We start from the raw sequence: 26,847 nt of genomic DNA, 5'->3' as shown, positions 1-26,847 counted from the left end.
AAGGAAACGGTGACTACAACAAATGATACGTTCTTTCATTAAAATAACAGCATTGCGCCTCGTCATAATGACTTCCTCGCAGTCTTTAAATCAATGTTAGTAACAATAGCCTAGCACAAATATAGACACGTCAGTCGAGAATGACTGACTGTTGCGTCCACAAAAAATTTTCTCATTTCGCCACGGCGACAGCGACTTCTAGTTCAGTGCTGTTTGGTGGATTGTTTCGGACATGCTAAGCATGTGCGTAAGTCTTCTGGATACTACGTACTGCATCCCCAGGAACTCAAAAATGGATGCCGGCTCTTAGTTGAGGATATGTAACAAATTTTTTCCAATAATCATTAATAGAAGCATTTTCTCCACTTGCTGCCCTTTTCGTATCACTCTGTGGCGGTTATTGTGTATCATCAACATGGACAAATGTAATGAATGTGGATGATACGATAATATATGGTATTCTGCGGTTTGAATTCATTCTGTTTTTTTAGCAGTTGCATTGATTTGATTTTGTAAATGATACTGTCAATATTATACACATGTATAATGCATTACTCATACTACAACTTCTCCCGGATAATTGTTTTGTTCAAATTGCACAAGAATTCCACCTGACGCAGTGTAATAATGTTGCCTGTAAGTTGTGTTCATATCACTAAAATTACAGATCGTACATCAGAGCTTTTATGATTTTTGTCTTCGATGGATTTAATTATCCTTAGCAAATTGATCATGAAAAGGAGCCACAGAATACCACCCACACACAACACTAACGTATGCTACCAGAAATATTTTTCTCCGTGATTCGTGCGTAGTTTAATTTTGGCCTCGTACATCAGCAATGAAATCTTGTTCAACTATAAATACCATCAGCACTGTTCTTAGAAAATGCAGTCTGATTCGATGAATTTTTTTCTTTTTATAAATAGAGTTCAGTACCACCGGTGCACGTTTATTTTTTGCACATCGGAATATTGTTTGCAGTTTCAAATAATTTAAATTGATGCCACCAATAAAAATAATTATTAAATTGGTTTGCAAATTAGTTTAACACAAAACCATGCTATTTTCAACTAAAAGTACAGACGAAGTTGCTATATAATCGCAACTAACAATGGCTGCGCTTCTTGCAGCTATGATAAAACAATTCATACTTTTACCAGCAAATGAACATAAAAGTACAATAATTTTACATTAAATGTTTTTCATTCAACAGACCTCAAATCGATTCGCGTCTTGCGTCGGCGACGCAAGTCAGAAGAAGACGACAAAAGGGTACAAAACAAAATAAAAGAATGACATGGATTAATGAAGAATGTGAAACAAATATTGTCGCTGTTTTCATAATTATTTTTTTTGAAATAATTACATAATTGAATGAATATTGAGTTACGTAATTTTCCACACGTTCATATTCCACTCGTAATAATATAATCTCGTGGATGTTATAACTCGACAATAATCCAAATCGTTTGAAATTAATATTTTACCGAGAAACTAAATAAAAGTATGTAGGTGGGCCGTTTCAATACGTAATTAAAGCATGGAACTAGTGTTTCTGGTATGGAAGTACTGAAACACTTTTGGGCTAGGAAATCAATAATTAACTGATCCACATGACTTGTAGGAAGAAGGGTTAAAGAACTTTCTTCGTATTGGTAGTAATTCCCAATTGCTACTGTACGTTAAATGGAGGTTTGTGGAATGAAACTGAATTGACGGCAGGAATCGGCAGGCCCGTGGTAGATGTCTTTCCACAGTGCAGAGTTGCGTATCCAGATGTGCTGTAGCAGCCAGGTGTCGCTACCCCCCTCCCCTGGTGCGACATCTGCAGTTGGGATAGGCCAGGTCGGCACGCGCACAACGGCCGCATCTGTCCCTCTCTGCCAGACGAGCCCAGCAGCTGCTGGCAGGGATTCGACAGCCCAGATAACATCTCTTGTGTCTGCCTCGCCAATGCCTGGTTACTCGTTACCATCACACACTTTCTCCCCCTTGTCCGTGTAACGGATTTGGCGTAAACAATGGGAACGGCTTGTGGGATTGTGGGGCCTTCGGTGATAATAAGGTAGCTGCTTCCCATTAGATAAAACTTCAGTGTTTACTGTTCTGTTATCTGTATGCTTTTTCTTGAATCCTCGGCTCCACATTCTGTATTTTATTTTCATCTCTGTAAACCTTGTGTACGAATCACATCGCATGAGTCCAATTTATCGTCTAGTTGCAGCTCGTGGTCCAGTGGTTAACACCGCTTCCTCTATATCACAGCGTCCTGGGTTCGATTCACTGTCTGTCCGGAGATTTTCTTCGCTGGGGGTTTGGATGTTTGTGTTGTACTAATCATTTCATTTCATCTCATCTTTTCGACTTGCAAGTTACCGAAGTGGCGTCATTTTTAGACTTGCACCAGGGTATCGAAAAACCCCAGACGGATGGCTTCCGACCAATAAAACCATACGATCATTTGATTGCATGGTTGCTCTCTGCCCTCTCTATTAGCAAACATTCAAGAAAAACTGCAACAATAATCTGTAACTCGAACATACGTAGTGTTTCATAAACAGTTCAAGGCAGGTGTCAACGCGTAAAAATGGAATGTTTTGGTGTGTTGTTAATACATGCAACTTTCTTCATATCACAGACAAAGAACTGAGTCCTGTAATAGCTTCGCTTCTATATAATTATTTTGAAGAGTTGACGAATATGGAATGTCCTCGCTCGCTAATACAGTGGTACTGTTTTAAAATGACAGCGGTACATTTGTATACGCCTACAAATGGTGACGGTGTGAATTTACCAATATAGGAGGAGAATACAGAATGTAATCGAATTAAATCAGGTGATGCTGAGGGTATTAGATTAGGAAATGAGACACTTAAAGTAGTAAAGGAGTTTTGCTATTTGGGGAACAGAATAACTGATGATGGTCGAAGTAGATAGGATATAAAATATAGACAGGCAATGGCAAGGAAAGTGTTTCTGAAAAAGAGAAGTTTGTTAACATTGAGTATAGATTTAAGTGTCAGGAAGTCTTTTTTTCTGAAAGTATTTGTATGGAGTGTAGCCATGTATGGAAGTGAAACATGGACGATAAATAGTTTAGACAAGAAGAGAATAGAAGCTTTCGAAATGTGGTGCTACAGAAGAATGTTGCAGATTAGATGGGAAGATCACATAACTAACGAGGAGGTATTGAATAGAATTGGGGAGAAGAGGAGTTTGTGGCACAACTTGACTAGAAGAAGGGATCGGTTGGTAGGACACGTTCTGAGGCATCAAAGGATCACCAATTTAGTACTGAAGAGGAGTGTGGAGGGTAAAATTCGTAGAGGGAGACCAAGAGATGAATACACAAAGCAGATTCAGAAGGATGTAGGCTGCAGTAGGTACTGGGAGATGATGAAGTTTGCACAGGACATAGTAGCATGGAGAGCTGCATCAAACCAGCCTCTGGACGGAAAACGACAACAACAAACAGGAGTACACGCTTGAAAATGGCAAACGGCCGACTTCAGTTAATCGTGGCGTACATGACAGAGGCTATAAACAGCCAGAGTGGAAAATGGGATTGTATTTCATTTAACATGTGGCTGTAGCACCGTGAATGAAACACCTAATTTATAAGTTGTTAGTGCGAACAGGCTTTCGTTATTATGAGACGGACGCTGATGATCGTGCCATCGGTGCAAGTAGCAAATAAAAAAAATATTACTATCCTTAGTGCCTTTCGTGCTGAAGGAAATAGTTTGCGCGCGCGTTTGTGTGTGTGTGTGTGTGTGTGTGTGTGTGTGTGTGTGTGTGTGAGAGAGAGAGAGAGAGAGAGAGAGAGAGAGAGAGAGAGAGAGAGAGAGAGAGGGGAGGTGAGATCGTTTTAATAAAGCGGAATATTTTACACGTTTGCAGGCTAATTGAATATTCATAACACCTTATCTTGAGAACGTTCACACATTTGTTCTGCCTTCCTGTAAGGTTCCTGCTTGTTGCGAAGATATGTAACACGTCATTTGTTTGTGTTGCAGGTGAGTGACCCCACGTCTGCTACTGAGGTGCTGTCACAGCGCGCAGTGTGTAAGTACCAGGGATTTTTTACAAGCATTTTTTTGGTAAATGAGTCGTTTTAAGGGGTCAGGAGGCTTTGAAGTGGTCGCCCCCATCAACGCCTGGTCTGTCGGGACTGTTGAAAGGCTCCGATGGCGAAGGAGACTGAACATACCCTGTCCACAGTACGGCGATAAAATCCTGTGTAGTAGAACGCTCGCAACTGACTGTGACAAGGGTGCTTTGTTCATTGCAGATGCTTTCCGGATTCCTCTCCTCTGTGTTGCCACAGCTTCCGCGAAACTAGCCATTTGTACTAGAGTAGTTGTCACACCACAGCAGAACTCTGAAATGCTTAAACTGTCTGCGCAAATGACATCTTCAAATGATATTCTTGTCCCTGTTACGGCAAGAAAAAGGAATAAAAGTGAGATAGTGTTAATACTTTCATCCTTCGTTTCCTCCTCTGCATTACTGCAGATGACGTGTCACTGAGCACATTTGTACTGTGCATGCAGTACACGTGAGGTGCATAGTTGTTTCCACTGCCCTGTGTGTAATACATAAGTTCTTGTACACTTCACTAACCTGCTTTCTTCGTGATGATAATGTCTCCAGCGCAGAAAACAGCACGCAGGTCGTGGGTTCTCTTTCTTGAGGCTGAAATTAACGTCGCAAGGAACTGCTGCTACGAATAAACTCATTTGGGATGCCACTCGCGTTTTTATTGATATAGACACGAGAAACTGTTCTTGATTACAACGTATTGAACATATCTTTCCACAGTCATGTAACATGAAATACATCCTCCCACAGACAACATGTCTGTCTACTGGAACGGTCAGAAGCCAGCAAGGCGTGACCCGAACGCCACCGAAGTGCATTGGCAGTAATATCGTCAGTCTTTTGTTTTAGTAATATTTTGATTTTAATAATTTTGAAATGACTGATTGATGGCTGGCTGTTGAGAGACGTTTGTCCAAAAAAATGAAGTAATTTGGATGACAGGTTTAATTAATAATAGCAACTAAAGTTTAACGTTTTGGCGCCCTACCGCCGAACACAGCAGCCAATCACAGAGCAGCAACATCATGCAGGCGGTCTTTCTCACGGGAATGGTACCCAATCTAACATCTGTCACCGGTAACTCATCCCACATTGCGTCGTCTCTATGCTTCTTGAATCTCCACTGCCCTGGGAATAGCTTCCTGGAGCCTAATATGATGGCTGAATAAGCCAGAAATATTACACTGTACAAGAGTAGCACTAGGGTGGGGAATCCATTGTTCTTGAGGAGAGGCTAAAAGAAAGTTACTAGTGAATTGACTAACGGTCATCTATACTATTCAGTCCAAAACTTACTAGAATGCAAATGGTCCTAATTAATAACCCCTTCAGATAAAGCCATAAACTAATCATAAAAGTTACGACAAACGACGCCTTCAAAGTCACACGTAAAGTAGTTCAAATACTTTGTGCTAATCCTGGAACATAATATATGCCGACCGATGAGACCGAGCGGTTCTAGGCACTCCAGTCAGGAACCGCGCTGCTGCTACGGTCGCAGGTTCGAATCCTGCCTCGGGCCTGGACGTGTGTGATGTTCTTAGGTTAGTTAGGTTTAAGTAGTTCTAAGTCTAGGGGACTGATGACCTCAGATGTTAAGTCGCATAGTGCTTAGAGCCATTTGAACAATTATATATATAATCTCCTGAACTCTGTCTCTCTCCGCATTATCCGTAGAGTTGCGTTTTCTTAAGATTATCGTGTGAAGCCCCTGACTTGGAACTAAAATGGGCAGCCTGCATCACGTCGCCGATCGCGCCTTTTGGTGGGATGTCTGAGATACACGAACTGATTCTTCTGCATTTCGTTATTATAATGTTCTTAAAAGTTTACTGTTGAAAGTATATATCTTATGATTATCAGCGAAATCTGAATTGAGCCTTAACAAACGTTGGCACCGTGGTCCAATGGTAATCCCTCCATCTTCCGTCGTGGCAGCCAATCAAGTTATATGACTACTGAGTTAGTGCAGTTCCTCACGGGATTGGTAATCGTCGTATCATCTGTTGTCGGCTTTCTCACACCGCTTTCGTAAGTCATACATCAGCTAATGCATTCGCTCTCAATTACGAAGTGGAGCCTGAAATTGAGTATTAAGGCTCCCAGAGTCTGAGTAGAGAAATTACTGAAGACCTAAATCAGGATAAGCGGGCAAGGATGTCTTCTAGATTAAATGCAAGACAATTAGTAGGCCTCTTGGAGCGTTCCGAAATGCTTATTTGACGGAAACCTTTGCTTTGTCTGCTAGGCTATTTGATACCCTGTTTGTCCATTTTCCGCTTTCCCTTTGGCTATGAAAATTGGGGAAAAAATCCATTGTGAAATTTACACTCTCTTGTTTTTTGCTCTACTAAAACATTTGACGAAAAACAATATTACGTTGTTCGAATACGGCCTCAGTGGTGTGCTGGCTGACAGTCACGTCAATCGCAAAGCGACATGGAATGGAACGAACACACAAGGTCGGGTGGGAGGAAAGTGAATGGTCGACGTCGGGTCATTGAGATAATTCTGGGAAAGTGTAGGTCATCTACAAAGGAGACACTTCTGCTACTGTGGTTTTTGGGATCCCTACCAGGTCGTGTTAAAGTAAGACATCGAAGTAACTGATGGGCGGGCTGCTAGATTTGTTACCGGTGGGTTGGATCAATAAGCGAGTATGACGGAGATGCTCCCTGATCTCAAATGGGAATATCAGGAACGAAGACGACGTTCCTTAAGCGAAAGTTCAGAGAAAAAAAGAAATTTGCGACAGACTGCAGAATGACACTTGTGCTACCATTATAACATCTAGCGTAATGACCGTGAATACAAGATAAATCAGGGCTCTTACGGAGGTCTAGTCGTTTTCCTGTCGCTTCCTTTACGAGTGTAACGGTATGAATTACTACTACTACTACCACTACTACTACTACTACTAGCCATGTGGAATCGTAGTTGGCTCTTGGTCAAGCTTAATGTATACCGTAAGACTGAATTGTAATAAAGGCTATTACATGATTTTTTTCCTAATGAAAGCTACAGATTTCGAATTATTATTGAATTGTGTAGGTCCTAAAAAATTGAAAGATGACACCTCTTTCAGGAGAGCTGCACCTGCAGCAGAAAGTTAAGTCATTCCCAGTTTTGTTTGCTTCTCTTAGTCGTCCAGGGCGAAAAAATGTCAATAAAGACACCAATAGCTTTCTCACGTCGTGCGTGTCCCTTGATAACAGCCGAATTATTCCCGTCCAAGCGTCTACTCTTTCCAGATAGTTTTTATAATGGCAGATCGTAGGGGCCGGCCGCTGTGGCCGAGCGGTTCGAGGTGCTTCAGTCCGAAACCGCTCTGCTGCTACGGTCGCAGGTTCGAATCCTGCCTCGGGCATGGATATATGTGATGTCCTTAGGTTAGTTAGGTTCAAGTAGTTCTAAGTCTAGGGGACTGATAACCTCAGACGTTAAGTCCCATAGTGCTTAGAGCCAACCATTTGCAGTTCGTAGGGGCCCATAAACATTCCCATTCACGATAAAACTCTATCAGCTTCAATGTTCTCTCTATATTTCATTCTATACTACAGTATTTTTAAACTCAAGGAATACACGCCTTTAGCGAGAGCGGGCATTGCCCGCAGGGGAAACAGCGACTGATGCAATTTAGTTTTTCAGGAGAACCACAAGTCGTACTCCGTAAGTCTTATTGTTTGGGTTTCGCTCCTTAATGTAACAGCCAACTAATTTCCTTTGTAAATTCCACAGTTTCTGATGATGTCCTTCTTTAAATTCTAATTTGCCGCCCATGTGTGCGAAGCTAATCTTGGCCAACGAAGCGGTTAGCTATGGTTCTTTGGCCTTCGTTGACCTGGTATGTACGCGCCGTCAGCATGTGATAAACTTTCTTATTGTGCGTACAGGTGGACTTGTATTGCTGAATAGTGCCAGTGTGTAGGTTAATGAACAGGTCGCAGTGTGACATTGTGGGTTACCACCAGCAGAGCACAGTGGGCGCTACCGCTGCAGAATTAGGGCCGCTCTCAAAGTTCCCTTAATGGGTCCGGTGAACGCCGTGCCGGTGGCAGCGGAGAACAGGCACCCAGTGAGCCGGCTGTGTGGTGCATTCAGGAAGCGCTAGCGAAGCACCCGGTGCTCTGCGCCGTGTTCTGTTTGTGTTGCGCCTTCTCGTGATGTAACCCGAGCCGGCTGCGCCGCTCCGTAATTACCGCTGTCCTGCGGAGCTGGGGGGGGGGGGGGGGGGGGGGGGAGGGGGCATTACGGCGCGGGAGGGAAGGGAGCAGCCGCGTCTCGTGTTCCCTCCGCAAATTAGCCGTGCCCCATACCACTGTCTGCTGCCTAAGGCGCTGGGGCACGCCTGCTTTCATTCATTCTTAAAATGCCCTCGTAAAGGCGGCGGATTATTTCTTTGCCTCATGGTGTACTTCTCTCTTCTCTTATCCGTATAATACACTACTGGCCATTAAAATTACTACACCACGAAGATGACGTGCTACAGACGCAAATGATGGCTTTTCAGAGCACTCACACAAGGTTGACGCCGGTTGCGACACCTACAACGTGCTGACACGAGGAAAGTTTCCAAACGATTTCTCATACACAAACAGCAGTTGCCGGACGTTGCCTGGTGAAACGTTGTTATGATGCCTCGTGTAAGGAGGAGAAATGCGTACCATCACGTTTCCGACTTTGATAAAGTTCGGATTGTAACCTATCGCGATTGTGGTTTATCGCATCGCGACATTGCTGCTCGCGTTGGTCGAGTTCCAAGACTGTTAGCAGAATATGGAATTGGTGGATTCAGGAGGGTAATACGGAACGTCATGTTGGATCCCAACCGCCTCGTGTCACTAGCAGTCGAGATGACAGGCATCATATCCGCAGTCTGTAACGGATCGTGCAGCCACGTCGCGATCCCTGAGTCAACAGATGGGGAAATTTACAAGACGACAACCATCTCCACGAACAGTTCGACGACGTTTGCAGCAGCATGGACTATCAGATCGGAGACCATGGCTGCGGTTACCATAGACGCTGCATCACAGACAGGAGCGCCTGCGATGATGTACCCAACAGCGAACCTGGGTGCACGAATGGCAAAACGTCACTTTTTCGGATGAATCCACGTTCTGTTTACAGCATCGTGATGGTCGCATCCGTGTTTGACGATATCGCGGTGAACGCACATTGGAAGCGTGTATTCGTCATCGCCAAATTGGCGTATCACCCGGCGTGATGGTATGGGGTGCCTTTGGTTACGCGTCTCGGTCACCTCTTGTTCGCATTCACGGCACTTTCAACAGTGGAGTTACATTTCAGATGTGTTGCGACCCGTGGCTCTACCCTTCATTCGATCCCTGCGAAACCCTACGTTTCAGCAGGAAAATGCAAGACCGCGTGTTGCAGGTCCTGTACGGACCTTTCTGGATACAGAAAATGTTCGACTGCTGCCCTGGCCAGCACATTCTCCAGATCTCTCACCAATTGAAAACGTCTGGTCAATGGTGGCCGAGTCCGCAGCTCGTGGTCGTGCGGTAGCGTTCTCGCTTCCAGCACCCGGGTTCCCGGGTTCGATTCCCGGCGGGGTCAGGGATTTTCTCTGCCTCGTGATGACTGGGTGTTGTGTGATGTCCTTAGGTTAATTAGGTTTAAGTAGTTCTAAGTTCTAGGTGACTGAAGACCATAGCTGTTAAGTCCCATAGTGCTCAGAGCCATTTGAATGGTGGCCGAGCAACTGGCTCGTCACAATAAGCCAATCACTACTCTTGATGAATTGTGGGATCGTGTTGAAGCTGCATAGGCAGCTGTACCTGTACACGCCATCCAAGCTCTGTTTGACTCAATGCCCAGGCGTATCAAGGCCATTATTACGGCCAGAGGTGGTTGTTCTGGGTACTGATTTCTCAGGATCTATGCACCCAAATTGCGTGAAAATGTAATCACATGTCAGTTCTAGTATAATATATTTGACTAATGAATACCCGTTTATCATATGCAATTCTTCTTGGTGCAGCAATTTTAATGGCCAGTAGTGTAGTTGTCCGTTCCCTCAGGCGCGGGTAGAAATGCAGCGCAGGTGGTTTTTTCCGTATGGCATCGTTGATATGTTCCCTTTGTGCAATATATACGCCTTAGATATTAGTAAATATATTTACCTTTCTCGATGTTTGCTGAGGTAGTTGGCCCTGCTAGTCATTTGCAGGCAACCATGTTGCAAGCAGTTTTCACCGGACTTCGTCTCCTTGTTCGTGGATGGACGCTGAAAAAGGCCGTTAGTTGTCCTCCAAGCAACTCGAATGACGTAAACGACTGAACTAAGACCCCTATAACCTGTGGTGAACTGTCCGCCATGTTTTCCCCAAAGTACAAGATTTCATACTTGTTTACGTACTAGTCACGATGCGATTGGAGATTTAAATGTATTGAAGAATTCGTCATAAATATGGAATGCCAGAATGAGATTTTCACTCTGCAGCAGAGTGTGCGCTGATATGAAACTTCCTGGCAGATTAAAACTGCGTGCCGTACCGAGACTCGAACTCGGGGCCTTTGCCTTTCGCAGGCAAGTGCTCTACCATCTGAGCGACCCAAGCACGACTCACGGCCCGTCCTCACAGCTTTACTTCTGCTAGTATCTTGTCTCCTACCTTCCAAACTTTACAGAAACTCTCCTGCGCTAGTGGATCAGTGTGACTTGCGCAGACGTCAAGTGCCTTAGTAGTGCAACCGGTGTGTGCGGAATGGTTCACAGAAGGCCGTACAACGCGATGAGATGGGTCAAGTCACACCACCCAGACACCCCCCCCCCGCCCCCACCTCCCCGCCCCCCTCCCCCCCCCCCCCCCCAACGAAGGTAGACACCTCACTCGAATGGCATTTACGACAGATCTGCATCTTCCTCGAGTCTGCCGCAACAGGGGAACAGTTTAACACATCGTACTGCAGGAGAGCTTCTGTAAAATTTGGAAGGTAGGAGACGAGACTCTGGGAAAAGTAAAGCTGTGAGTACCGGGCCTGAGTCGTGCTTGTGTAGCTCAGCGTGTTCGCTCAGAGAGCTGCGTGCTCTCTGTAATAAGAAAACTGAGTCAAGGAATCAACGATCAACTTGAACGGATGTCTCGTGACGTCCGCCTAGACTAAACACAACGAGTTATACACAAAAAAAAAAAAAAAAAAATGGTCGAGCACTTGCCCGCGAAAGGCAAAGGTCCCGAGTTCGAGTCTCGGTCCGACACACAGTTTTAATTTTCCAGGAAGTTTTTATTGCGAAAATGGTTTTCGCGTATTTATATTTCCTAGTGATCCTGAACGAAGAAATGTCCGATTCTGTATAAATGTCGGCCTGACTTAATTCTTACATTCCAATTTCGTGCTCCACATCTAAACATAATTTTGTATAATTTGATCACAAACACTTTTTCCTAATAATATAATTATATTTTTCATATCGATCCATTTAGCAACATCGATCGTGAACCAATAAAACGTATTTTAAACGAGTAGAAAATCACTTTACAGTGAAACTAATATTAGCTTTGTAAACAAAATTTCTGTTCTCATTTTTAATTTTTTGTATTTTGTTATCGATAATTCAGTCAACAATTATACAAAAACATAAATCTGATAGTTTCCATATTGTCAAAATTTGCAACCTTCATTATTAATTATTAGGCGCATAAATCTTTATGTAAAAATTATTTCCAGAAAACACTATGTAAATTATACCTGAAAAGTTATTGTGATTAAGACAGTCAAAATAACATTCATTTGAACTACATGCAGATCTAGAAGAATCTGGAAGCTATGTACGTAACACATACAGAAATTTTAGGCGCCAAACGCGGCTTGATAATTTCAGTTGTCGAGATTGGTCAGTGTAACTATCAAGTTCTGTGGATTGTGTTGAAAAGTTGCACAATGCATTTATTTAACAAATGGTGTTGTAGGAAGTATCAAGACTTTGAGTAAATTCTGATGATGTCAAAAAGCAACAACATTACAGCGACTTTTACTGAAACAAAAACAACCTTGGATGTATTAAGTGGAAAGCATAAACAGGAACCTACACCCTAGACAACGAGACAGCCGTAGCAAGATAAGTAACATTTATCTATGCTAAAATAATGTTCCTGCCCTTATGAAATTATATAAACGTTTGACAACACTACAGTAATTAATTCAGCGTTGGATATTTACTTACTATACATCACGAACATTTTGATAGTGAGGGATATGTAACTTTGTACCCTTCATTCAAGTTGTTGATATAGCCTAATGAAATGTAACATTCGCTTAGATTACCTCTTGTCACCTATTCTGTACCAAGCCCTAATAAAATGTACCTAAACAACCAAGGAAATGTAGCATTCAAAACACATTTCGCTCAACTTCTGTTAGGCCAGTCAATATAAAAATAGAAAGCACAAAAGTAACATTAAAGTCCATTAACGTGATAAGACGTGAAGTTTTGTAAGTAAACAGTGTTTCAAATGGCATCAAAGATGAATGAGCCACTTTTTGAAGTTTATTTTGTTTTTCTCTATTTGGAAGAGCAGTAATTTTTTTTCATTCGATTTTCTCAATCGTTCTGACTTATTTTTCGTTTCGGATTTTTAATTTTCGGTTTCAACCTAAAATTATGAGATGTGAAAACATGTTTTGTGAATATTTTATATCTTCATTAAATTACTCGTTGAACACCCTGAATTTCATAATGTGAAGATCGTTGGATCAAAAAGCCGCGATTCATATTCATATCAATAACATAAAAGGATGTACTTTGCGTATACTTTTGAGATGCGGTTACCGTTTAGGTATAAAAGTAATCTGTATTAAATATTAAGTTGGTAACTATCAGTCGTTCGAGGTACAATACGTTTTGTGTACTTCAGTCCAATTTAGTCTGTGGGGAATAAAACGTTTTCATGATCCATGTGATCAGTTACACCACAACTGGCAATTTTAGAATTTGCGCACCCCCCCCCCCCCCCCCCACACACACACACACACACAAAAATCTCCCCCAATGGAAAATTTCAGCGGACAACCATTAAAATGACGACGACACTGCCATTAAGACACGTTAGTGACGCGCAGCAAGCGGAACAAGTTCGAAAAATCTTATTTTTATCTAGCTTCTGCTTCGTGGGGAAGCTCTACGTAGCGGCGGCTATTGTTTCACTCAGCGAGCTCTGCGCGCAACGGTTGCCTTCACCGGGCAGATTCGGCCCGTTCGCTGTCTTCGCGTATCTCTCATTTCCGTGAAGTGGGTTGTCGTTGCGTAGCCTATTTCTGGCGCGCTTACTCAGAAGCGCAGCGGCAAACTATCACGTCCTGACTCAGCACAGAGAGAGTGTCGCTCTCGTGTGTGTGTGTGTGTGTGTGTGTTGTGCGCAGCATGCATGAGCCACAAGAGCCGCCTGGACGACCTCGGCGACAATCGATAACGTTCTGCATCGACTGCCACAGTGAAGGGCTATGAGGGGTGCCGTGGTCAGGGAAGGGGGCGCTCGGTGACGTCACCACAGCTGTGTGGTCGCGAGGCTTTGGGAACTTGGCTCGATATGGACGTCGCGACGATTGATTTTGAATCGGGGCCCGTGAACGAGACCTAGAAGGATAAAGAAAATTGATCGTTTAGCGGAGGGTCCAAGGCACGGATTAAACTTACCAGCTCTGTTGTTAGACTTCGACGTCAAAGGAACAGGACGGGGGGAGGGTTATCCGAAATTTGCGTCACCTCGGAAAAATTAATTCTTTAGCCTTCTGGATTGGAGTGATACGTCGGCAAGTTTTTCGCAGGCGTCGAAAAAAATTTTGCTCACGATAGATACACCACTTATCTGTGGGCTGCGCCATTTTGTTTCGGGTCACCTAGTGGCGTGTGCCGTGCGGGATTAGCCGAGCGGTCTAAGGCACTGCAGTCGTGGACTGTGCGGCTGATCCCGGCGTAGGTTCGAGTCCTCCCTCGGGCATGGGTGTGTGTGTGTGTGTGTTTGTCCTTAGGATGATTTAGGTTAAGTAGTGTGTAAGCTTAGGGACTGATGACCTTCGCAGTTAAGTCCCATAAGATTTCACACACATTTAAAAAATTTGAAGTGGCGTGCTACGGTTCTATGGCGTGCGGATCTCAGTGTGTCCCAAGCTTGCAGACCTGCACCTACAAACAAACAAAAATAATTATAGAATGATATTTTGACTCTGCAGCCGAGTGTGCGCTGATAAGAAACTTCCTGGTAGATTAAAACTGTGTGTCGGACCGAGACTCGAACTCGGGACCTTTGCCTTTCGCGGGCAAGTGCTCTACCAACTGAGCTTCCCAAGCGTGACTCACGACCCGTCCTCACAGCTCTACTTCCGCCAGTACGTCGTCTGCTACTTTCCAGACTTCACAGAAGCTCTCCTGCAGTGACGACTGTTCCCCTGTTGCGCCAGAGCCGAAGAGGATGCAGATCTGTCGTACAATGCCATTCGGATGAGGTGTCGAGCTTCGTGGGTGGTTTGACCTGACCCATCTCGTCGCGTTCTACGGCCTTTCGTGAACCATTCTACACACACCTGATGCACAACTAAAGCACTTCGCCTCACATGCGCAGCAATTTCCCGGATGGAGGCATCACATTCTCTCATGCTTACATGCGCCCTGTTTCAAAGTCACTGATTTGACGGTACGGTTCGCGGGTATTCTGAGTGGCATCCCACAGGTCTGCTCAAGTCACACCGATCCATTACCTTCGGTTTATGGCGACGACGAGAGCCACAGGCATATTTTACCGTTAGGTGGTGTTTCACCACGATATCGACGTTGACCTTGAACCGACGGGCCGATATGGTTCAAGTGCTAATAATCATTTCTGCAGAACATAATAATGTACATGTCCTGTGAATATGAACGTCCTATCTCTAGTTGTTCAAGATGTTCTATTTCTGAACAAGTGTGTAACAGCGTCATGCGAGAATAAAAACGTGAAGTGGTGAAAGATGTTTCAGTAAGAACAAAACTATCACATGATGTCTTTCATAAGGCGAAATTTCTCTCCAGTTTTTTTTTTTTTTTTTTTTTTACCATGCACGGCAATTAAGAAAAGCCACAACATCCAAGTGATTATTACTTACGTTAGTACTCAACTGTTACATACAGGGTAACTTTCTTTCTTTTACGTAAAACATGATAACTTCTGGAGCACTAATGTGCCAGGAGGTGGGATAGTACACATTCTGCAGTGTGAGTTGATTTGAATAGGTTTCTGGACCTACTCAAACGGTGTTTTCCAAGAACGCGGTAAGTCCAAGGTCAGGAGAAACGGGTTCTACAAGCATACAGCTGCTCAAACGGATTTCCCCACGTATCGCGACACACACACACACACACACACACACACACACACACACACACACACCCAGAGTCACTCACTCACTCACTCTTCCTTGATATACAGGGTGATTCCATGATGATGGAACAAACTTTCAGTCGAAAGTTAAAAGCGAAAATCGTTCTAATGTATCTGCCGGTGGAATACACGTACCGTGACTGTTCTTGCTACCATGGTAGCTTAGAGAGCTTTCAGACGTGATAATATGAATAATATGAACCAAAGGGGGGGGGGGGATGATGTCCAGTAAACATGGGCTTGAAAATACATACTTTATGACCGGTGAGCGCGTGTTCATCTTCGCCGCTGTTAAACACACCTGTTTACTGAACGAGTGGCTATAGCTCTTAAGCTATGTATTTTAGATCCAATATTTACTGGACATTTTCTTCTTGATTTGGCCCATACTACGATCTCTGAAAGTTGCCTACCCTACAACCTAAGCAGCAACAACAACATCATCATCATAAACTAAAGGCTACGCCTTGTCGATTTAGCCACGTCCCTCTTTCCATTGTCATCCTCTTCAATTCTTCATACGATTTTATCACCATATCTTGTTTGATGTTATTAAAATACGTTGCTCTTGGCCGGCCTCTTAGTTTTTTTCCCTGAAACTTTTCCTTCAAATACATTCTTTAGGAACTTGTTGTGTCTCATTATGTGCCCTATCATTTTTGTTTTTCTTCTTCCTATACAATTTAGCAGCGTTCTGTTCTCATTCACTTCCCTTGAGACCTGTTCATTACTTTTTCTATCTACCCAGCTTGTTTTCGTCATTCTGCTCCATATCCACATTTCCATTGCTTCCAGTCTCTCTTTCTCTGCCTTTCCCAGAGTCCACGCTTCACACCCGTATGTTAAGCACTCCAGACAAAAGTTTTGGCAGACTTTTTCCTACTTTCTAGGCCTATATGATTGTCTGTTAGTAAATTCCTTTTGTTTTGGAAAGCTTGATTTGCCAAGGCTATTCTTCTCTTTATATCTGTGATACATTTATTGTCGTCAATGATTGTGCTCCCCAAATAACAGAAGTTCTCAACCTGCTCTAGAACATCATCTTCTAGTTTAATATTAACTTTACCATTTTCTTTTGTCTTCCCTACTACCATAGTTTTTGTTTAGTTCTTATTTATTTTTAGATTACATTCTTTTAGGATTTGGGCAAATTTTAGCAACACAAACTCCATTTCCTTTACTGAGTCAGCAAGTAGTACAATATCATCTGCAAAACGGAAACAGTGTATTCTTTGGAGAGAGCTAAAACGTAGGATAAAAAAATACAACGTCAAAAGCAAATATGCCTTAGCGAAAGAGTGGAATAACTTTACACTTGTGTGCACAAAAAATTGGTGGAATCTATGCCTCTACGTTTGGAAGCTGTGATCGAAGCAGAAGGTGGCAATACAGAATTTTAAATAGGGCCTGAAAGTGAAGAACTTCACCGTGTATGTTTACTTTTATACCTGACCAAGGTTTCATTTTTATGCTCAAGATGTCAGTATATGGAATTATTATTAATTATGCAGTATATATGTTGTTTTTCAGTTCCTAACACGTATGTTTATCTCACAGAAAGTGAATACATAATAGTTTCTTGATTGATTTTGGCTTTAAGTGTTATTTTCAGGGTGAATGTAGACTTCAGTGGCCGACTGTGCAGTTCACGGCACGAGGTTGTGGTTAGGTTAGGACACGAGTTTAAATTCAGGGCTACAAAACGCGCCGTATGCTGCATTTCAGTCATTGGTCATTTCAAGCCAGCTGCCGACCCAGTATGTCTCATTTTTATCGTGTCTCGCGGCGTCTTCCAATATTGTTCCGCGTTACACATCCACAGCGTTTCTGAAGAGATCCGCCGTTTTAGTGTGTCGCTTAAAACCGTGCGGTTGTCGTAGCCGATGTGGCAACACTTTCATCGGAAAGCGACAGACGTCGATTATCAAGTAATTTTAATCGGACTATAGCTTGCTTCGATACTTCCTGCGTTAGTCATCTGAAATCAGTAGTAGCCTTACGCAGAAACTTTGCAACATTCCCGCGGGTGTCGTAATTTTTCGTAAGTATAGCATGTCGTAGAATGACCAAAGAAAAAGAACCGTTATCTGTATTCGTACTGTGCGAAACACGATGAAGTGCATAGCAGAGTACACTTCTCTTGTACGCGGTGTAAACGACAACTGTTGGCCACGAACTAAAGTGGTGCAGAGAAAGTCGAACGAAAAATTTGAAATTGAAAGCTTGCTGTATATTAAACTAGAAAACAACCGCTAACTGGCTTCCGGAAGCCACCTAAACTGTAGCGCAGCACGAGCTTTGAATATCCTCTCGCACTCTTGTAACGCCACCGGCTCAGCCATTTGAAACTCATTTGTCTTTATCGGTGCTATCGTCCTTGAATACTAGACAGTTTCCTGCTACTTACAAATTTTAAAACTGACTGAGTGTATTTTTGTTCCCTGTTAAAACTACAAGTAAATGTATTTCTCTCACCAGAAGCGTTTCGCTTTATTGGAGTAAAGCATCATCGGTGGTCTGTAATTAAAAATACTGTGTTTACAGTTTGATTTGTGTTTAGATCGAAAAGCACTTCGTTAGCAAATTATTAGATTTTACTTAGTATAATTTCTGCTTGGCTTATGCTTACATCAGGAAATGCTGTTTGCTAGCACTTTCTTGGTTTCTATCGTCGTTAGTCACTGACAAATTTGGTCTAACTTTACGCTGCTTTGCAAAGCTATACATTTTTGTGTTTGTGTAGTTCTAAGCGGGTATCTTGTTTCCTAGTGTGGCCAACGTTCTCAATAGTTTTTCTTTGATGTACGGGGTTAAAACTTTTTTGAAGCAGATGAGTGGACAGTAAATGCATAGTAGTGTGATTGCGAGTGAGTTTAAAAGAAAAAGGTAAGTATCAAGAATGAAATGAGAAACAAAAGCAGACAGCATTTTGTGATGTAGCCGAAAAACCAGACAGAAATTACTGTTAAGTAAAAACCAGCAGTTTGTTAACGAACTTTTTTTCGATCTAGAAAAGAAATCAGATTGTAAATATCTTTAATTACAGACCACTGATGACGTGTTACTTCAATAAAGCAAAACGCGTTTGGTGATAAAAACACGCATTTTCTGGTAGTTGTACCGACGGAACAAGCTTAGAAATTGTAAAGCAACTACGAACAATATAGCCACAGAAATGAATAATGTGAAATTGGCGTTTGTGTATTACCCCTATATTGTGAATTTTAATTGCGTAATGAATTTTAATGGCGTAAAATTAACAAATCGTTTTATTTCTATGGCCCCTTAATATGGGTATACTGTGCTTGTAAAAGTTACGTTTAGATCGAATTGTAAACACAATTAGCATTGGTTTTTTTTTTTATTATTACCCTCAAACGTAACAATGTTAACCAAATCAGAAACTCCAAAAACCTGAAGCCGTTGTCGTAAGAAGGCGAATATTGTAGCTTAGGTGGCGTTTGTAGGGCGGTTTGTTTCCTTACTTGATTGACCCAAAGTGTACCGTATCAACTTTGTCGTCTATACTTGCTCTGCGCGACTGTTGTTCGTTGTATATATTTATCGTTTTCTCTCTGTGTACCACGTATTAGGTTTTCTTCGGTACCACTTGCGTATAGAGCGCGAGAAAAAGAAGTGCTTAACTTAAATGGTTCTATGCGCGCAGTAATTAGTTTTGTCTTGTCTTTACGATCTCTATGTGGCTACTTGTATATTTCTAGATTCATCATGATAAACGCTGAGTCTTGAAACTTTGTAAGTAGATTTTCTTCAAATGTTTGCCAGTTCAGGTATTAAGCATTTTCGTGACATGTGACCGTCTGTGCTGCCCTTCTTTGTGTACGTGCAGTATCCCCTACTTACACATTTGGAATGGATACTCCACACAAGCAGTTTTTTGAGATGAGACGCACGCAGTCTCTTTTGAAGGCTGTTTTTCCCCAATATCCTGCCCAGGAACCGTATTGAGATTCAAATATGAGTGCAATATTTAGAGACTTGTAATAATTGGTGACGAGATGGTAGTGTGGCGAGTGTACATAAGAAGTTCCAGCTCTTTCGGCCACTGAATGACTTGCCGGAACGAGTGATTGAGCAGAGGTACACGTCAGTAGCAACGGTTACTCCTGTGTCCCAGTTTTCCGTCTGTTTTCAGGAATGTGTGCTTCGCCACTGTGGCATTAAAAACAGATTACTACAGGACTGTTACGAAAATACGTGGAGATTTCCTTAGTCGTACGGAGGTACCGTTAGGTAACCAGACCACTTCCGTCTTAGCAGTTACATATTCAAAAATGATGTGACATATATTATTTACTAGTAGAATTTTCTTCAGTTGAAACTTCCAGGCTGAGAGGCCGTGATCGATGTATAAAATTTCTACGTGACGTTTCGTCTCCATCTGTGGGAGACATCTTCTGAGGTCATTCGGCTACTGCTACCTCAGAAGATGTCTCCCGCAGATGGAGACGAAACGTCAGATAGAAATTTTATACATCGACCACGGCCTCTCAGCCCGGAAGTTTCAACTGAAGAAAACACCGGCCGTGAAAGCCTACATTGTAGTAGAATTTTGCTACAACTGTAAGCTATTGGAATACACTGTCAGTTCGTGACTGCTAAAGGAAGGCGCGCGGTGTGTGTGTGTGTGTGTGTGTGTGTGTGTGTGTGTGTGCGCGTGCGCGCTAACAGTTTTAATTTTGTTGGCGTTTGCTTCTTGTTCACAAGGAATGCATAAATCCAACAGGACAATGATTTTACATATGTTTCGTATGATGCAACATACTTCAAGATGGAAAGCCTCTTCATTAGGCTCTATAATGGCTGTAGGGAATCATATATTTGAGATCCACAGTCATTTTTCTGTGCAGTCATTGTTTGGAGTTTGCCGACGAACGCTTGAATGCTTCCTCGTTCGTTGAGTGTTACACCAGTTAAGGTGTTTCTTCAGTTTGAGGCCTGTCGTTGTATTTGCATGTCATCATCCTTGATTTAGGCAGTTATATCTCAAATATTTCCATGTCCTCCGTTCTGAGTCTCTTCAGTAAATTAATTCGTCCTTTTTTCAAATCACCTTCATTTTTACCCCTTTTCAGTTTTTTGCTGCTCATCCTTTTGTTCCTTTTTTCTTACCTCTTCTTTTGCCTATTCCCTTCTTTTTTCCTTATCCTCTTGTTTTTTCCTATCCCCCTTTCTTTTTTCCTACCCCCCTTTTTTCCTATTCCCCTTTTTTTCCTTCCCCTTCTTTTTTCTTTATCCCTTCTTTTTTTCTTTACCCCTTCTTTTTTTCTTTACCCCTTCTTTTTTTTCTTTACCCCTTCTTTTTTTCTTTACCCCTTCTTTTTTTTCTTTACCCCTTCTTTTTTTTCTTTACCCCTTCTTTTTTTCTTTACCCCTTCTTTTTTTCTTTACCCCTTCTTTTTTTCTTTACCCCTTCTTTTTTTCTTTACCCCTTCTTTTTTTCTTTACCCCTTCTTTTTTCTTTACCCCTTCTTTTTTCTTTACCCCTTCTTTTTTCTTTACCCCCTTTTAATTTCTTTACCCCCTTTTAATTTCTTTACCCCCTTTTAATTTCTTTACCCCTTTTAATTTCTTTACCCCTTTTAATTTCTTCACCCCTTTTAATTTCTTTACCCCTTTTAATTTCTTTACCCCTTTTAATTTCTTTACCCCTTTTAATTTCTTTACCCCTTTTAATTTCTTTACCCCTTTTAATGTCTTTACCCCTTCTTTTTGTCTTTACCCCTTCTTTTTTTCTTTACCCCTTCTTTCTTTTTCTTCCTCACCCCTTCTTTCTTCTTCTTCCTCACCCCTTCTTTCTTTTTCTTCCTCACCCCTTCTTTCTTTTTCTTCCTCACCCCTTCTTTCTTTTTCTTCCTCACCCCTTCTTTCTTTTTCTTCCTCACCCCTTCTTTTTTTTTCTTCCTCACCCCTTCTTTTTTTTTCTTCCTCACCCCTTCTTTTTTTATCTTTACCACTTCCTTTTTCATCTTTACCACTTCCTTTTTCATCTTTACCACTTCCTTTTTCATCTTTACCACTTCCTTTTTCATCTTTACCACTTCCTTTTTCATCTTTACCACTTCCTTTTTCATCTTTACCACTTCCTTTTTCATCTTTACAACTTCCTTTTTCATCTTTACCACTTCCTTTTTCATCTTTACAACTTCCTTTTTCATCTTTACAACTTCCTTTTTCATCTTTACAACTTCCTTTTTCATCTTTACAACTTCCTTTTTCATCTTTACAACTTCCTTTTTCATCTTTACAACTTCCTTTTTCATCTTTACAACTTCCTTTTTCATCTTTACAACTTCCTTTTTCATCTTTACAACTTCCTTTTTCATCTTTACAACTTCCTTTTTCATCTTTACAACTTCCTTTTTCATCTTTACAACTTCCTTTTTCATCTTTACAACTTCCTTTTTCATCTTTACAACTTCCTTTTTCATCTTTACAACTTCCTTTTTCATCTTTACAACTTCCTTTTTCATCTTTACAACTTCCTTTTTCATCTTTACAACTTCCTTTTTCATCTTTACAACTTCCTTTTTCATCTTTACAACTTCCTTTTTCATCTTTACAACTTCCTTTTTCATCTTTACAACTTCCTTTTTCATCTTTACAACTTCCTTTTTCATCTTTACAACTTCCTTTTTCATCTTTACAACTTCCTTTTTCATCTTTACAACTTCCTTTTTCATCTTTACCCCTTCCCCACTCTTTTTCCCCTTTCTCCCTCTGGTCTGTAGGGTGGATGGATGTGCACTCACCTTCAAGTACCACAACTGTTTGACAAGTGTGTCATCAGTAACAATAGAGACGTCAAGTTGTGCAGCGAGGTATTTGATTGTGACCCATCAGTCACCTCGAATTAGTGTGTCCACTGGTTCCAATGTAGTAGTAGTCCCAAAAGGGTGCAGTGGTATGCATACGGAAGATTGGACCAGTTTGCTCATCCTCGTTTTGATGATGACAGATGTCTCGTCCAATGACTCGCCGTGCTTTTGTGCACTGCGAGGTCTACGTACACATTCTGCAAGCGCCTGTGAATAACTGCCAAAGGAAATTCAATGACAGCTCAATGCTTGGAACGCACCTGTTACAGACGCCATTTTGAAGGCTAAGTATAGCAACCTCTCCCATAGGAACTTCATGAAACTACAAGGAATATTCCACGATGTCACACAGCAAATTCCGCATTTTTTCAGCCGAAATTGGCCGAGAAAAAATGTGTTGTATTAGTTATTGAACGCCCCCTCGAAGTAACATGTACACATCAGTAGCTCTGGTAAGCAGTTCATTATTGGGTCAGAAGGAGTTGATGACCAATGCATACTTTAGGCTCCTCTTAATCCGAACTTTACTAGTTGAACCCCTATGGCTGCTGGTACAATTATCGCCCTCCTGCATCTTTATTTTTCCGCCTCCGTTTTACTGCTCGCTTGTCGGCCCAAGCCGTCATGAGTCCAGCTGTGTCTTTGAGTGCAGTGTCTTGCAATTACTCCGCGGTTAGGGCACTCGGCGGGTCCGCGGTGTACCCATGCGCTGCGGAAGTGTGCCACCGTCTGCCCACGGCCTGAAAGCTGCCCAGTTCTGTCTCTCTCCGCTCCACGCTCCAACGCTCTCGGGCGACAGTCGCGGCCACTGAGACCGCGAGAAAGCTGCACGCCTGATGCTCTTTCTCTGTCCGCTTTGAATGCCGTGGTTACCCGGTGACGTAGAAAAACTTGTTGTTGTTGTTTCCAGTCCGACAACCTGCTTACTGTACTTAAGACTCGACCCCCATTTACAGGTCTTACACTACGATTCCTCCCATTATCGAACTGACTATTCGTGTCTCAAAATGTGCCCTATCGAACGACACTTTCTTGTAGTCAAGCTCAGTTCGATTCGGTACCTCCTCATTTGTTATTCTGTCTACCCATCTAACCTTCAACATTGTTCTGTAACATACATTTCCAAATATTCTAGTCTCTTCTTTTCTGTGTGGTATCGTCCAGAGATCGCAGTGCCGCACCGAAGTCGGCAACGCCCTTTGGTACCAAAGACATTAGCGATGCCTCACTGCAATCCGCAACGACGAGTGGGATACTGAAGAAAACAAGACCTCTCTTTCAGCATAGCAGTGCACTCACACGGAGCTCCATATAGGGCCGAGCATGGAAGCGCACTGCCTCTTTCGTGACCTAATCGAAAGCAGTGAACATCATCGAGTAGGACTAGTTGTTCGAGCGTTCATGGACATTTACTTTTGTAAAATGTTGAACAGTTTACTCCAAGAGAAGAATCTGTTAGTAAGTGCATAACAGCCAACAGTCGTAAATTGTCAAGCACTCCCTTTGCAAATGATCTCAGTTTTGTGACTGGATTCGTGATTTCCTATCGGAAAGGTCACAGTTCGTAGCAATCGACTGAAAGCCACCCTGTTAACCAGAACTAATATTTGTCTTTCCCCAAGACAGTGTTAGAGGTCTTCTGCTGTTCCTGATTTACCTAAATTATTTGGGAGATATTATAAGCAGCTGTCTTAAGTTGGTTAAGAATGATGCTGTTGCCTATCCTCTAATAAAGTCATCAGAAGATGAAACCAAATTGCAAAACCAGTTATAAAAGATATCCGTATCGTGCGAAAATTAACAGTTGACTCTAACTGATGGAAAGTGCGAGGTCATTCCCATGAGTGCTAAAAGGAATCCGTTAAATTTCGGTTATGCGATTAATCAGTCAAATCTAAAGGCCGTAAATTCAACTAAATACTTGGTAATTACAATTAGGGACAACTTAAATTGGAAAGAACACACAGAAAATGTTGTTGGGAAGGCGAAACAAAGACTAAGATTTATTAGCAGAATACTTAGAAGATGCAACAGATCTACTAAAGAGACTGCCTACTCAACACTTGTACGTACTCTCTTGGAGACTGCTGCGCGGTGTGGGATCCTTACCAGATAGGATTGACGAAGTACATCGAGAAAGTTGAAAGATAAGCAGCACCTATTGTATTATCGAGAAATAGGGGAAGTGTGTCACGGAAGTGGTACGTAATTTGGAGTGGACATAATTAAAACAATGGCATTTTTCGTTATGGTGGAATCGTCTCACGAAATTTCCATCACCAACTTTCGTCTCCGAATGTGAGAATATTTTGTTGACTACCTGAACTCCATCTGAACAGGCGATGAAGGCCGAATGGTTCCGACCGGCCGCCGTGTCAACCTCATCCCACAGGCGTCACTGGATGCGGATATGGAGGGGCATGTGGTCAGCACACTGCTCTCCCGACCGTATCTCAGTTTACGAGACCAGAGCCGCTACTTCTCAGTCAAGTAGCACTTCACGAGGGTTGAGTGCACCCTTCTTGCCAACAGCACTCGGCAGACCGGATGGTCACCCATCCAAGTGCTAGCCCAGCCCGGCAGCGCTTAACTTCGGTGATCTGACGCGAACCGGTGCTGCTGCCACTGCGGCAAGCCCGTTGGCGATATTTTGTTGACGCCGACGTACTGAGGGAGAAACGTTCATCATAGTAAAATAAGGAAAATCAGAGCTCGCACAGGAAGGTACAAGAGTTCTTTTTTCCGCGCGCTATTTGAGATTGGGATACCAGAGAATTATTGTGAAGATGGTTCGATGAACCCTCTGCTAGCTACTTAAGTGTAATTTGTAGAGTATCCATGTGGATGTAGTTGTATCAAGTTAAATAAATCGAACAAATATTTCGTATGCTGTTGTTCAAGCGAACCATCTCCAAGAACGCAATGTTCTGGCCGGACGATTGTATTTTCGTCTAGTCATACCATCTGAGCTTCTTATCGTTCACATTTAACGTCCATACAACGCTGCAGTCCAGACAAATACCTACAGTGAAAACTTGCTAACATTTAAAGTTACATTAGATATTAACAAATTGTTCTTTTACAGATTCCTCGGCCATCGTCAGTTGTTTTGCTGTCTAAGTAGTGAAACTATTCTACTGTTTTTACTGTCTCATTTCTTAATGTAGTTCCCTCAGCATCGCGTGATTTGATCCGAGTACACTCTATTACTCTTCACTTACTTTTGTTGTTGTTGATCTTATAATCTATTTTCAGAAAACTGTTGTCGTTGTTTCGTCTTCAGTGTAGAGACTGATTTGATACAGTTCTCCATGTCATTCTATTTCGTGTGAGCCTCTTAATCTCAGAATAATTACGGCAAGCTACGTCCATCTGAATCTGCTTACTGTATTCATCTCTTGTTCTCCGTCTGCAATTTTTACCACCCACGCTTCCCTCCAGTATTAAATTGATGAGCCTTGAGGCCTCAGAATGTGTTCTACCAACCCATTCCTTCTTCTACTCAGGTCGTCCCACAAATTTCTCCCCAATTCTGTTCAGTACCACTTCATTAGTTACATGATCTATCCGTATAATCTCCAGCATTCTTTTACAGCACATTTCAAAAGCCTCTACTCTCTTCTTGTCTAAAGTATTCATCGTCCGTGGTCCACTTCCATACATTTCTACAATCAATACAAAAACTTTCAAAAAATATTTCCTAACACTTAAATCTATATTCGATGTTAACAAAATTCTCTTCTTCAGAAAAGCTTTTCTCGCCATTGGCAGTGTACATTTTATATGTTGTATATTTCGGTCATCATCAGTTATTTTGCTGCCCAAATAGCAAAATTCATCTACTAGTTTCAGTGTCTCGTTTCCTAATCAAATTCTGTCGGTATCATCTGATTTCATTCGACTACATTCAGATATCCTTTTTATATGTTCATCTTGTATACTCCTTTCAAGACTTTGTGCATGCCGTTCAAGTGCTCGTCCAAGTCCTTAGCTGTGTCTGACAGAATTGCAACGTCATCCCCAAACCTCTAGGATTTTATTTCTTCTCCCAGAACTTCACTTTCCAGATTTCTCCTTGGATTCCTCTACCGTTTGCCGAAGTACACTTTGAATAAATCTGTCTCATTCCCTTATCGACCACCGCTTCCCTTTCACATTCTTTGTCATTTAAAACTGCAGACTTGTTCCTGTAAAAGTCGCAGAAAGCGTTTCGCTCCCCGTACTTTACCCTTCTTACTTCCAGAGGATCAAAGAGAGTATTCACCCAATACTGTCGAAAAGTTTCGTTAAATGTGCGAACGCTATAAAGGGAGGTTTGCATTTCTGCGGGCTATCATCTAAAATCAGTCGTAGGGCCAGTATTGCTTCGCGTGTTCCTACGGTCCTCCGGAAACCAAACTCGCTGCACGTTATCACCCTTTGATACCAAAGATTTCGTGTTGAATTCGTCAGTGTTCTTGATAGGCGTCAAATCGCGCTCACACAAAAAAGAGTTAAAGGGCACCAAATACATTTGGCGCAGG

General features: G+C 42.2%; 1 protein-coding gene and 1 pseudogene across 1 annotated transcript in view; one reads left to right on the top strand and one right to left on the bottom strand.

Moving 5' to 3' along the window:
• LOC124716890 (alpha-actinin, sarcomeric) overlaps positions 1-26,847 on the top strand; it is a 498,216-nt gene that overhangs the window by 213,008 nt on the left and 258,361 nt on the right. The gene's annotated exons all lie outside the window — the stretch shown is intronic.
• Positions 24,848-24,968, bottom strand: LOC124717637 (annotated as a pseudogene).

Source organism: Schistocerca piceifrons, chromosome 9 (genome assembly GCF_021461385.2).
Source record: "Schistocerca piceifrons isolate TAMUIC-IGC-003096 chromosome 9, iqSchPice1.1, whole genome shotgun sequence".
NCBI classification, from domain to species: domain Eukaryota; kingdom Metazoa; phylum Arthropoda; class Insecta; order Orthoptera; family Acrididae; genus Schistocerca; species Schistocerca piceifrons.
The sequence above is the reverse complement of the archived record's forward strand: the minus strand, read 5'-3'. Positions and strand labels throughout refer to the sequence as shown.